The following is a 13,572-nucleotide window of genomic DNA, read 5'->3' as shown; positions in this document are numbered from 1 at the left end:
ATGCAAGTTATTATATTGGGGAGAGGGGGGGGCTGAAGAAACTTATGAAGTTAAACCACAAACACGTTTCTTCATAATTAGCTCATAGCTCGTTTTCTTATCCCAATACTTCTTGGTATTGTGGGATAACACAAACTTGCTGGGCCAACATAATTTCTTAATTTAGACTCCTTTGAGATTGGACTTAATAAAGGCCAAAACTCCTTCCATTTGAGCAAAGCTCCTTGAGAGGATGTCAATATGTTCATTTTCTTGATATCCAGCCAATGTGCTTTGCCACTTCCTTGTACCAGTCTGCTTTTTGATCATCTGGTCTAAGCTACAGCCCTGAGATTTGTGGTAGTTTTCCAATGCCATTTTCAACTCTGCTCAGCTTTGGAGTGGGGATATCAGCCGAAATCAGCTAGGAGGTGCCACCACAATGAGGGAATACCAGGATGCTGAATTCCCATTGCAACTGAAGCTGTTTTTCCTCTGTGAAATTTTGATTTTTTTTATTTAAAAAAGTCTACCACTATAAAGAGAACTCTCCTCAGTGTTCCTGGAACACTTGTGTCATTAAAGGTAAAGATTCCCTTTGCACATATGTGCTAGTCGTTCCCGACTCTAGGGGGGGGGTGCTCATCCCCGTTTAAAAGCCGAAGAGCCAGTGCTGTCCGAAGATGTCTCTGTGGTAATGTGGCCGGCATGACTAAACGCCGAAGGCGCACAAAACACTGTTACCTTCCCACCAAAGGTGGTCCCTATTTTTCTACTTGCATTTTTACATGCTTTCAAACTGCTAGGTTGGCAGAAGCTGGGACAAGTAACGGGAGCTCCGTTACGCGGCGCTAGGGATTTGAACCACCAAACTGCTGACCTTTCTGATCGACAAGCTAAGCATCTTAGCCACTGAGCCACCATGGCATCATCATCATTATTATTCTTTATTCATTAAACAGGAAACTCAGTCAACTGAACGTTCAAAAATGCATCACAAATACCATTGACTGGTGCTTATGTTTGATACAGGTTGCTTCCAGAGTTCTAGATATCAACCAGGTACCTTCTTAAAATATACGATGTTCCGAGTAGCGCAGTTTTTTGCAGTTCCGCTGGTGTTATTGCAGGAAGCTGCGATTTGTTGATGTATCTTATAAAATTCTTGGACATGGTGCCAAGTGCCCCGAGGACAATGGGTATCACTCTTACATGTTTCATCCATAATCACGTAGTTTCGATGGCCAGGTTGCAGTATTTCGTGATTTTTTTCTTCAACTCTGGCATCTCCTGGTACCACGATGTCAATAAATTGTATGCGACATCAATAAATATCATTATCATCATTATCATTATTATATTGTTATTAGGGAGAGTAAAAGACATTGATGAAGAAGGACACTGCAGCCACGTCAGATAGCATTCCTCTTTATAGCACCAGACGAATTGAAGTTAGGGTTGCTTATTGTCAATTTTCTGCTAAAGGGCAAATGTGGTGGGGGTTTGAGAGGGGCACAGGACAAAGGTGATGGGCAAGTCATCAGAATCACCTCGCTCCCATCACAAGCTTACTTTTAGATTAATAATTGCGTCCAAATCATTTAAAGTTTGACATATATTTTCAAGGTCCTGTCCTCTCCTTCAAGGACCCCGGAACAATAAGAAGATTCTTATCCAACTTATACAGTATATCAACAACACCATGATGCTATGATGGAGAAGCTTTCTGGGAAACAGTGGGATGAAAACTGTAACTGTACCTACCAAAGACTGTCCCACACCGACTGCCTCCAACATCCTTTAATTCAGGGCTCCCCAACCTTTGACTCTACGGTGGTAGTAGGGAAGAGCGTGGATGGTTCAGCACAAATGGAGCTTCGCGCACAAGCGTGTGCGCCTGCTGCTTGTGCAAATGGAGTTTTTCACACTCGCCCACCACTTGCATAGACCGGTTCCCAATGAGCTGAAGTCCAGTATTGGATCACAGCTGGGAGGGGGGGGGGGTTTGGGGAGCTCTGCTTTAGTTGACTGATTATTTCAACTTAACTTTACTCTTCCCTAAAAAGATCCGGCTAAAAAGAAAGGACTTTGCTTTATTTCTTTAGAGTTCAATGAGCAGCAAATGCAAATACAACTCCCAAAGCTGTGCATTGCATACCTTGGATGTGATGCAAGAGAAACCTGCCTCTCTTGCTTGCCTAATCAGTGGACTTCTGAATGCAAAGGCATCCTGAGGAAGACATCTTCTAGGGACGTCTAGAACCAGAGGTGGTATTCAGCAAGTTCTGACCAGTTCTGGAGGACCGGTAGTGGAAATTTTGAGTAGTTCAGAAAACCGGTAAATACCACCTCTGACTCGCCCTGCCCCATCTATTCTCTGCCTCCCGAGTCCCAGCTGATCAGGAGGGAATGGGGATTTTGCAGTATCCTTCCCCTGCCACACCCACCAAGCCATGCCACACCCACCAAGCCATGTCACACCCACCAAGCCATGCCACACCCACCAAGCCATGCCACACCCACCAAGCCATGCCCACAGAACCGGTAGTAAAAAAAATTGAATCCCACCACTGAACTTAACGCATAAGCATATTTATAACATGGGCATACATAGCTGGGCCCTAAGCAATTCAGGTCTTCTGCTGTGATTACAGCTTTGCAGTGTCTGATCCATGCCTGCAGCTCTCTTCTGAAATAGCTTTGTAAGTCATGACAAAATACGTATGCAATGGAAAAGAAATAAATGTGGATTTTACAGAAAGCAGAGTGGGGTGCCTCTAAAATGTATAGCTCTCTGAATCTTAAAAAGTGTTTCAGTGTGAACCTTTTAACACAAGATCCAAGTAGCTAGGCAAACTTTTTAAGTCATAATTACTACTGTCTTATTCAACAAATTTTACTGGTGACTCCAGTGGTGGGATTCAAATTTTTTTACTACCAATTCTGTGGGCATGGCTTGGTGGGCATGACTTGGTGGGCATGGCAGGGGAAGGATACTGTAAAATCTCCATCCCACCCCACTCCAGGGGAAGGATACTGCAAAATCCCCATTCCCTCCCGATCAGCTGGGACTCAGGAGGCAGAGAATAGATGGGGGCGTGGCCAGTCAACCAGTCAGACATGGTTTCTAAAGATTGTTAAGTGAATCTCTTCCCCTTTTCGACCTTTTGCTTATCAAAAGGTCAAAAAGGGGGTCACATGACCCCAGGACACTGCAGCCATCATAAATATGAGTCACTTGCCAAGCCTTTGAATTTTGATCACGTGACCATGGGGATGCTGAAATGATTGTGTGAAAATCGGTCATAAGTCACTTTTTTCAGTGCCGTTGTAACTTTCAACAGTCACTAAATGAACTGTTGTAAATCGAGGACTACCTGTACACACAGACACCCCACCCAGCCCCCCACAAATGATAGTTCAAAAGCCTGGAAGCACCCACCCAGAGAGGGATTTGATGAAAACAATATTTATAAAAGATATTTATTTAAACAAAATATTCTGAAATTGAAAACTGGAAAGTCATTAGGACGACTGTAAAAGTTGAAGTGAGCCCTTGTTTTTCCCCTGCCCCATAGCTGTCCTTCTTTGACCAGGGATGTCTACATGATCAGTGGTGGGATCCAAAAGTTTTTACTTTGTGGGCGTGGCAGGGGAAGGTTACTGCAAAATCCCCATTTCCTCCGGATCAGCTGGGACTTGGGAGGCAGAGAATAGATGGGGAGGGGGCCAGTCAGAGGTGGTATTTACCGGTTCTCTGAACTAATACTCAAAATTTCTGCTACCGGTTCTCCAGAACTGGTCAGAACCTGCTGAATACCAGCTCTGGGTGACTCCATATACTCTCTGTTCCTCACCAATAGAGTGAATACCGTATATCCTTCAGTCTAGCGTCTTTTAAAGCTCTTCACAACTTTCAGAACTCATGAGAGATCCCAATTCTTGGACTGTCGCTTTGCCCTTCTGATCAGAACAGGCAGGAACATTCCAGGACATTCCCAGCCATTCAGCCAATAGGAAGCTCAAAGCTTCACAATGAGAAGCAACTTGCTAAAAACATTGAAACGGGCTTCTCCTATGAAGTGTTTATACTCTCGAGTGAAAAAGATTTTTTTTTTCTAAAATAATTGACAACATTTAAAAACAAGGACATCTGGCAACTCTACCTCAGGGCATTGGCAACCCCTTTTGAAGAAAGGACAGATAATTTGGCGGACCCATCCTACCTGTAAAACCTGACTCACAGGCTGTGCTAGCTTTCAGTAAGAATTAACCTTTTCTCTCCTGACTCTAGATCGATGTGAAAGGAATACTTTTAGATCAATCTCACTGAAGCTATCAGTGACTCTGGGCCAAACTAAGAAAGTACAGTTTGGGCAGTGAGCAATATTTGTTTTGTGTCTTCTATCATCTCGCACAAGTCTTGTCTCGAGCTATTATTCTATTATGTACTTTTTGGTCCTGTATCACTGTTAACATTTGTAAATCATAAAACTAAAGTCTTCATCATGGGTTGCAGTCAAAAGCTTCTTTTTTTTTTAATTAAAAGCTACTCCCAAGATTTGGTCATGTTCCCCCAGTTGATTTCCAGCTCAGCACTACATGGTCTTCCATAAATAAAGGGATGCTAAATCATTATAACTACTAGATCCATTGCACTAATCCATAATGTGATGAGCTTGTTTCTGGACCAGGAGGCTGTAAGAAGCTAGGCATTGTGAATGTTAAACCATGGTTTATGGATTACATAATTATTTACATAAACATTATTTGGAAAAAAAATAAATGCAGAAATTTTCCATCTGGGTTTATTCAACAAGCTAGGATTAAAGCAAATAATGATTTAGTGCAGAACAAGTCAGAGGCCATCAAACCAAGCACTGGGTTACATTGGGCCACCCTTAGGCCAGGGGCCAGCAACCTCTGGCTCTGGAGCCTCATGTGGCTCTTTCATCCCTCTGCTATGGCTCCCTGTCACTGGTCAGTGCCAGTTTTGAGAGGAGCTTCCGGTTTGGGGCTGGGGGAAGCATGGTGCACCAGGAGGAGATTATGGCAAGGGGCAGGTTTTCCGGTGGGCTCCACGATTGACAGGGCTTTCGGTTAGGACAGGTGGCGGAAAAAGGATGCCGCGCTAGGAGGAGACTCTATGGTGGGGGAACCAGACTTCCAATCAGCTCCAGAATTGAACAGGGGGCTTCTGGTTAGGACCTTTGTGGCTCTTTGCTTAAGGTTGCCAACCCCTGGCTTAGCCAAAGCAGAATCTGTTTATCCAGATTTATTTCTGTTTATTCCTCGAGAGCACCTGTTCAAAAACCCCTTCCTTGCACAGTAGTGACAAGCCCCCACTCAATGCAACACCTGGAGGTATAGGATGTTCCTTGCTTTGTGAAAACCAGAAAAAATTAGTTCTGTAGCAGCCTTAGTGATTTTTCTGTGACTGTCATAAGTAGCTTTTTATTGTTAATGATATTGTTTTAATTGTATTGTCCATTGCTGTTTGCTGCCCAGAATCTGTACAGATTTAGGGAGGCCTACAAATATTGTTAAGCCAATCAATAGATTGAAAAAGGTAGTGTTCTCAGCCGGTGGAAACATACATTATTCCATGTTTTCATCCCATTAGACTGGAAATCCCAGCTTTCCAGTAATTGTTTCAAATCTGAAAATTCTCCAGAGGGCATGTTTAAATCTACCTATCACAGTTCTATGGTTTATGTAGATCCCCTCCACACCCATCCATTGCTAATGTGACAATGGGCCTTCTTCATTAAGCAGATGTCTCTTTTACACCCCACTGTGCACTCTCACAACTGATACGCTAGAAGAAGAAGAAGAAAACTCTGACACACCAAATTTCAGCTTGGAAAAAGGGGAAACAACAGAATTCCAACCAAGGAATCCAACCAAGGAAACCAATCAATACAGATCCTCCTGAAACATACAAATGACAAGCATTTGACCAGAATTCCCCAGGTGTGTCTGAGCCAGTCACTCTCTCTCACACACAACTATTTTATGGGACTATTGTGGGAATAAAATTACGGAAGACCACTCCCTCCATGAAGGGCACTGAGTTCTCAAGACAAAAGGCAAGATTTAAAAGCAACACAAAGTCAATCAACCATGGAAAATTGGGAAAACACAAAACCACAATGAATGACGGCATATAGCATTGCTCATAAAACAATCAAAGGCAAATCCCAATATTGAAATTTGTCTTCTCTCCAACTGCCTGGGTCTGCGTAAAATTCCAGCAGAAAGTCACAAATCAGATCAAATATCGACAGCCTACCTCCCAATAGGAATCGATAGTGAGGAAATTAACCCAGGAGTGTTCAAGTGGATCAAAGAAAGAATAACACCTCCGTAGATGTTCATGGGACTGAAATGAATTAACAACCACTGTGAGTATGAATGAAATGAATTAACAGCCACTGTGAGTACGTTCTCCAAGAAGCAAAGCTCTTTGTGCTCAGTGTCAACCAGAGGTCTTCAAACTTGGCAACTTTAAGACTTGAGGACTTGAACTCCCAGAATTCTCCAGCCAGCTGGCTGGAGAATTCTGGGAGTTGAAGTCCACAAGTCTTAAAGTTGCCAAGTTTGGGGACCCCTGGTGTAGACGCACGCGAACATGCACACACACACACACAAACAGCACAAGAGCTGGGCTTTAGAAAATTTCCTGCGTACTACATTGATTCTAATAGAGAAAGAAATAATACATTTTAGCACCAAACCTGAAATAATAAAGTCTGAAGGAGTTAAGAAAACAAAATTAAACAAAAAGGGGGCGTGTGGACACATATACAGTACTTGTGAAAAAGCTCCCAAACATTGAATGCACAACCATGTTCGGTATACATATATTCTCCAATAGGATATCTTCAAATACAAACAAATGTTGAAACACAGGTGGTACATGTGTTTGAAAAAAAGGAGGGAGGAAACAGCTGGAGTCAGAAATGGAAGCAGGTAATAATGTGGTTTATTTGATTTTGGCTTCAGTCATCATATTTTACACACCACAAGGTTACTGGCTAGTGTGAACTCAGCCACTAGTCCCTCTTCAACAAAACAGTTTAGCAAACCAGTTTACTATCATGTGGGAACCAAGCCGGAGGAAATCAATACACACTGAAGTAGATCCCAAGACCATTTTACTATATACTCCCCTAAAGAGATGATGTAAGGGGGTTCATAGAATACTATGCCAACTAAAGTAGTGGCATGTCCAAAGAAATGCTTTAAATGGTAACTTTGATGTTTTGTTTCAAGAAGGCTTAAAAAAACAACCTTCCCAAATTTGGTGCTATCCAGGGGTGTTGTTGGGACTACAATTTACATATATCACCATCAGTAAGTTTTTGGCAGGCTGAGAATCAGAAGATGTGGACCAGATAGCACTGGAGGGTGCCAAATTAAGGAACTGATGCAGGAAGCTTCATTATGCTGAAGCAAATTTCCCAAGCAGCTTTGAACTACAGCTGAGTGACAAGGTCTTCTACTCTCTTCTCCCCAGAGTGCAGATGAACAGAATTAATTCTTCACTTGCAGCCACAGACCAGCGGTGGTATTCACTTACCTTCCCTACCGGTCCACAAATGTGTGTGAGAGAGTGTGTGCACGCTTCAGTCACACGTGTTGCATCTGCACATGCACACTTCCTTTTGCGCATGCACAGTGCTCACGCATTATGTTGGGGGTGGGTGGGTGGAGCCTCCCACAGCTGCCGGTACCGGTTCGCCCGAACAGAACCAGCTGAATACCACCTCTGCCACAGACTAACCTTAGAAAAGTAAGAGCCGTGGCGGCGCAGTGATTCGAATGCAGTACTACAAGGCTAACTCACTGCTCACTCCAGGAGTTCGATTCGGAGTGGTTATCTCAGCCTTCCATCCTTCCAAGGTTGGTAAAATGAGGAGCCAGATTATTGGGGGCAATATGCTGGCTCGGTAAACTGCTTAGAGAGGGCTGTAAAAAGCACTATGAAGCGGTATATAAGTCTAAGTGCTATGGCTATCAGTCGCTTCTTCTCATCGGCTGGCTCTGTATGGATACTGGGGTGCAAAAGGGAAGAACCATGAAGCTTTGGCTGCTACCACCGTTGTTCATAAAGTGGGATGAAAAGGTCACTGCAGAACTCTTTCCGAGATTCAGCAGTTGAAGAGGTGGGAGAGAAGAGGTAGAGAGGCTCTAGAGTTAAGCTTGATGCTGTCCACGATGGTGGTGAGATGGGCATGTGTAATTTTCTTGGCAATAGGACAGAAGTTGTTTTCTGTCCTATTTCTCCTGAAGGTTCCTTTTTCCCCTTTTTCCTCTCTGAGAACAGTTACACCTCAGAAGAAAATGAGGCCTTTGCCTTAAGGAACTTACCAACTCAACTGACAGATCAAAGAGACTAGAGCTGTGGTGGCATAGTGGTTGGAGTGCAGTACTGCAGGCTACTTCTGCTGATCCACCGGCTGCCAGCAGCTTGGCAGATCGAATTTCACCAGGCTCAAGGTTGACTCAGCCTTCCATCCTTCGGAGGTGGATAAAATGAGGACCCAGAGTGTTGGGGGGGGGGGGGGCAATAGGCTGACTCTGGAAACTGTTTAGAGAGGGCTATAAAGCACTGTAAAGAGATATATAAGTCTAAGTGCCATTGCTAAGTGCTATTTCTGCTCCCTCTCACCACAGTCAACCAGATTTAGCTAAAATTGCCAAGAAAACACAGGAACTGAAGGCAGAAGAGAGTAGGCTACTGGCTGGATGATGCAACCTCTCACTTTTGGGTCAGTTCTAGATCTCTTTGGGGCAAGAACAGCTGATTTTGTAAACCCCTTAGAGAGGGCTGTATAGCACTGTGAAGCGGCATATGCCGTATTTTTCAGAGTATAAGAAAAAAAGAGGCTGAAAATCTGGGTGTGTCTTATACACTGAATATAGCATTTTTTGCCTCCCAAAACCCCACCCCCTGCACCACAATGGCTGTGCATAGCCTTTAGGAGGCTTTCAGAGTACTCTTGGGGGCTGGGGAGGGCAGAAATGAGTGAAAAACGGGCCATTTTTTTGCTCACTTTTGCCTTCTAGCCCCCAGGAGCACTCCTAAAGGCTATGCATCCCCCTTTTGGGGCCGATTTCACAAAAAAAGGGCCTTATCTTATTGCGCCGGCTGGAAGAGGTGGGTGTAGGGGGCACCGTTTTGCGGTGGTTCCGTTCCTACCTCTCCGACCGGACGCAGTGTGTGTTGGCAGGGGAGCAGAGGTCGACCCTGAGGCCACCCACCTGTGGGGTGCCGCAGGGTTCGGTCCTCTCGCCCCTCCTGTTCAACACATACATGAAGCCGCTGGGTGAGATCATCCGTGGTTTTGGGATTGGATACCATCTGTACGCTGATGACACGCAGCTGTACATTTCCACCCCAAACCACCCCAACGAGGCCGTCAAAATGATGTCCCGGTGTTTGGAAGCTGTCCGGGTCTGGATGGGGGACAACAGACTTAAACTCAACCCCTCCAAGACTGAGTGGCTGTGGCTACCGGCGCCCCGGTTCAACCAGTGGATGCCATCGCTGGCCATAGCGGGCGAATTACTGCCCCCCGTGGAACGGGCGCACAATTTGGGCGTCCTCCTTGATGCCCGGCTGTCGGTGGATGACCATGTGACAGCCGTGGCGAGGGGGGCGTTCCACCAGGTTCGCCTGGTGCGCCAATTGCGCCCCCTATTGGATCGGGACGCCCTACGCACAGTCACTCATGCGCTGGTGACGTCTCGCCTGGACTACTGCAATGCTCTCTACATGGGGCTCCCCTTGAGATGCACCCGAAGACTACAGCTGGTTCAGAATGCGGTCGCGCGGGCTATCATGGGAGGAACAAGATACTCCCATATAACACCACTCCTGCGCGAGCTGCACTGGCTACCTGTGGTTTTTCGGGTGCGTTTCAAGGTGTTGGTTACTATTTTTAAAGCGCTCCATGGCATGGGACCTAGTTACCTGCGGGATCGCATCTCACCTCACACATCTCTATGACCTATCCGCCAAGCAGTGCCAACGGGTGGCGCCTAGGAGTAGAGCCTTCTCTGTGATGGGCCCAACCCTCTGGAATGACCTCCCCTCCGATATTAGAACTATTAACGACCTCCGCTCCTTCCGACAGAAGCTTAAGACCCACCTGTTCCAATTAGCTGGCTTAGCCGATTTATAGCTCCATCTTTCACCTCCTGGCAAACATTTTATCGTGGAATTTTTAAGGGAATTTTAATCTTATTTGTATTTTAATTAAATATAGTACAGTATATTTTCTACCTCCTCCGTCTACGTTTATGTCTATGTTTATGTATATGTATTCTATTTTGATATGTATATGGTTTTTAATAATGACTGTACACCGCCCCGAGTCCTCTTTAGGAAAGGGCGCGGTTTAGAAATAAAAGTTTGATTGATTGATTGATTGATTGATTTTTTTGCTCATTCTTGGCCCACCCCCACCCCCCAGGAGCACTCTACAAGCCTCCTAAAGGCTATTCATGTCCTTTTTTTGGAAAAAAAAAAAACAATGGGCCCGTTTTTGCGAAAAACAGGCCGTTTTGGGAGGTGTGCAGAGTGCAAAAACTTTGTTTTTAAATTTGCCCCTTCAAAATCTTGGTGCGTCTTATACTCCAGTGCGTCTTATACTCTGAAAAATACACTAAGTCTAAGTGCTATTGCTAGTAACCCACAGTACAGAAGTTACAGAGAAGAGCAATGCATGCCGAGACATGGATGGTTCAAGAAGGGAGCCTAACGAAGGGCACATGGTCATCTGAAACAACAGGATTCTGCTCCTTTGGCATCCATGGTTAACTTGCATACAAGGGATATATGGAGAGGGCTACTGAGTTCTAGGAAGCATTAAGAAGCAAAAATGGGCTTCATCTATACAAGCACAGGCTGTCCAAAGAAAGTAGGTAAGCACTCACTGAGAGGACCATTGCACTCTGCAGCACATCTTTCCCTCTCTGCAATAGCAATTGAGAGGAAGAGACGTTGCAAAAGTCTGTTTGTCATCTTAGGACATCACAAACTGTTCCGGTTTTGCTACAGCATCACATTTGATCAAGGGAAAACAGCAGCAGCAGCAGCCTACAAATCAAAAGCTATGGGGACTATTACTGGTTTAATGGGAATGGACAGACAAGAGAAACATGCATGGGGAGAAACATGCAAAATGTTGAGTTTTGGAAGCTTATGCTGCAGTCAGATGATCTCAGAAGCATTGCAACCTTGCATGTGGAGACATAACATTTGAAACCACCATCTGTTTGAAAACTCTGTGAAGATGGTGTGTGTTTGTTTGTTGTAGGCCTTACTCGGCTTTGAAACAACCATCTGTGAGGGAAAAGCCGGGAATAATTGTGTTAAACTATCCTTATTTATTCATTGACATAAAGAAAGAACAATGTACTGGTATTTCTCTAATGATCTGGCCCAGGCACAATTTTGGCTCCTGAATCCTAAGCGTAACTGTTGATTTTACGAGCATGTGGTCTCCTTCTCATTCTGCTTCCATAAGTAACTACAATTAAGTTGATTGGGTTTTTTAGCCCTTCCCCCCTATAATTTCATAGGAGCTGGGATTTGTAGCTTCATTACAAAATCAATTCAATAGAATAGAATTGTTTATTGGCCAAGTGTGATTGGACACCCAAGGAATTTGGTGCATAGGCTCTCAGTGTACATAAAAAAAAAATAGAATACATCCATCAAGAATCATAAGCTACAGCACTTAGTGATAGTCATAGGTTTCTAATAGCAATACTAGGAAACAAACAAAACAATATAAATTTTAAAGATACAAGCCACGTGGTTATAGTCATAAGTGGGAAGAGATAGGTACTAGGAAGGAAGAGAATAATAATAGATAAGATAGGTACTAGGAAGGAAGAGAAGAATAATAGTAATACAGTCTTAGTAGGTAATATTTATTTCTTAGATTTTTAGAATATATTTATTTCTTAGTACAGCCTATCTCCCCCTCCAAACGTATCTTAAATGTATTTTATCATTATGACTGGTTTTATTTGTATTGACTGTACACCGCCCCGAGTCCCTTTTTGGGAGAGGGGCGGTCTAAAAATCTAAGAAATAAATAAATAAATAATATGACAGTATTGTTCAAAAGGACAGCTTAAAAACGCTGTCTTAATATAAAAGTTATGGTATGATTAAAGCAGGATATGAATGTGCTTCCTTCCCCCCCTGGAGCAAAAGAGCACTGATCTGAAGAACATTCTCATTCATGAACAAAGCAGCTGCAGGACCTCCCTACAGTTGCCATAGGATAAATCATCTTTGCCATCTTAGTTCTAGCATATTCATAAGAACAATCACCCCAAAGCATCCATAGCTGAGGGTGGCCCAAAGAAGCTCCCCTTCAGATCCTCCACAAAGCCCTCTACTTTGGGATACTGCCTGTCTGTCTGCCTCGGGGACCAGCCCCTGCAAAGACGATGCCCCTCACCCACCCCTCAGATCAGCCTTTCCGCAGAAGAAGGAGTTCAAAAGCAATCTCATATTCCCAAAGCTCCAGGCCTTCTTCCCCTTGAAGAGGGGGGAAGCTTTCAGCCTCCAGTGCCGCCACCCCTTCAGAGTGCCTCCCAGCATAACGTGTTCAATCTGGCTCATGTTAGGGGCTGTTTAGGCCTCGCCAGGCTGCCTTTGTTCCCTGACTGACAGCTCTTTTCTAAATGCCACCTCTATGAGCTGAAAGGCCTTCAGTGCCGCTCTGCTCCATTTGTTGATGTTTTTTTCCAGAGAAGCCCTGACTTTTTCTTTCTTAGCTCCGTCAGCAGGTCGATCTCACTATCTGCGCCTGCTGCTTTCCATTGGCCCAACACAGAATTGGCTTAAGATATTGCAAAGAATTTGGCAGGATGCCCTTTCTCCAACTTCCCTTCCTCCAGGGAGTTGCACTTGCTTCCTCCCTGGCACCAATATAGGTTAAGCTGCTGGATGCGTTTTCACCTTGTTTTTATTTTAGATACAGTATTAGGTAAGGCAAATTCACCTGGGCTGCAAAAACCCAGAGAGACACTAGGGGGTAGCAAAAAAACACAAACATAATGCATCTCTCTTGGTCAATCAGCTTTTGGCAGCCCAGATCCCATCATCCCAGGTTAGCAGAATTTAAGTTTGAGCTTCATGGTTGATGGCTGCTACGGAGATTTGCTTAGTGGGAACAAAGGAGGGATCCTTTTGTGTGTGTGTGTGTGTGTGTGTGTGTGTGTGTGTGTGTGTGTGTTATCCAGATTACTGACCACCCCAGAGATACTACTTTCGGTCCAATTTGCTGCTTTTAAATATATATGCTTTTAAGACGCTATTTCATTGGATGTTCTTGCCCAGCATTTTTAGCCAAGGAGTCTACTGCTTCTCTTTTTATTGTCTCACTATATAATCTTTGACTAAATGTTAATTGCATTTGCAATTACCTTGTTGATACACTGTTTTATTCTGTTAAGTGTTTGCCACATTGTGCCTAGGTTTCACAGAAAGGCAGAATAATATACTTTGTTACAAATAAAGAGTCGAATTGATTGCAGTGACATGTAAACACAATCAATCAATCA

The 13,572-nt window shown here is 44.1% G+C and overlaps 1 protein-coding gene across 3 annotated transcripts in view; it reads right to left on the bottom strand.

The window, feature by feature from the left end:
• FIGNL2 (fidgetin like 2) overlaps positions 1–13,572 on the bottom strand; it is a 70,616-nt gene that overhangs the window by 34,785 nt on the left and 22,259 nt on the right. The window lies entirely within an intron of this gene.

The sequence above is a fragment of the Natrix helvetica genome (genome assembly GCF_964273705.1).
Source record: "Natrix helvetica genome assembly, chromosome: 1".
In the NCBI taxonomy this organism is placed as follows: Eukaryota; Metazoa; Chordata; class Lepidosauria; order Squamata; family Natricidae; genus Natrix; species Natrix helvetica.
The sequence above is the reverse complement of the archived record's forward strand: the minus strand, read 5'-3'. Positions and strand labels throughout refer to the sequence as shown.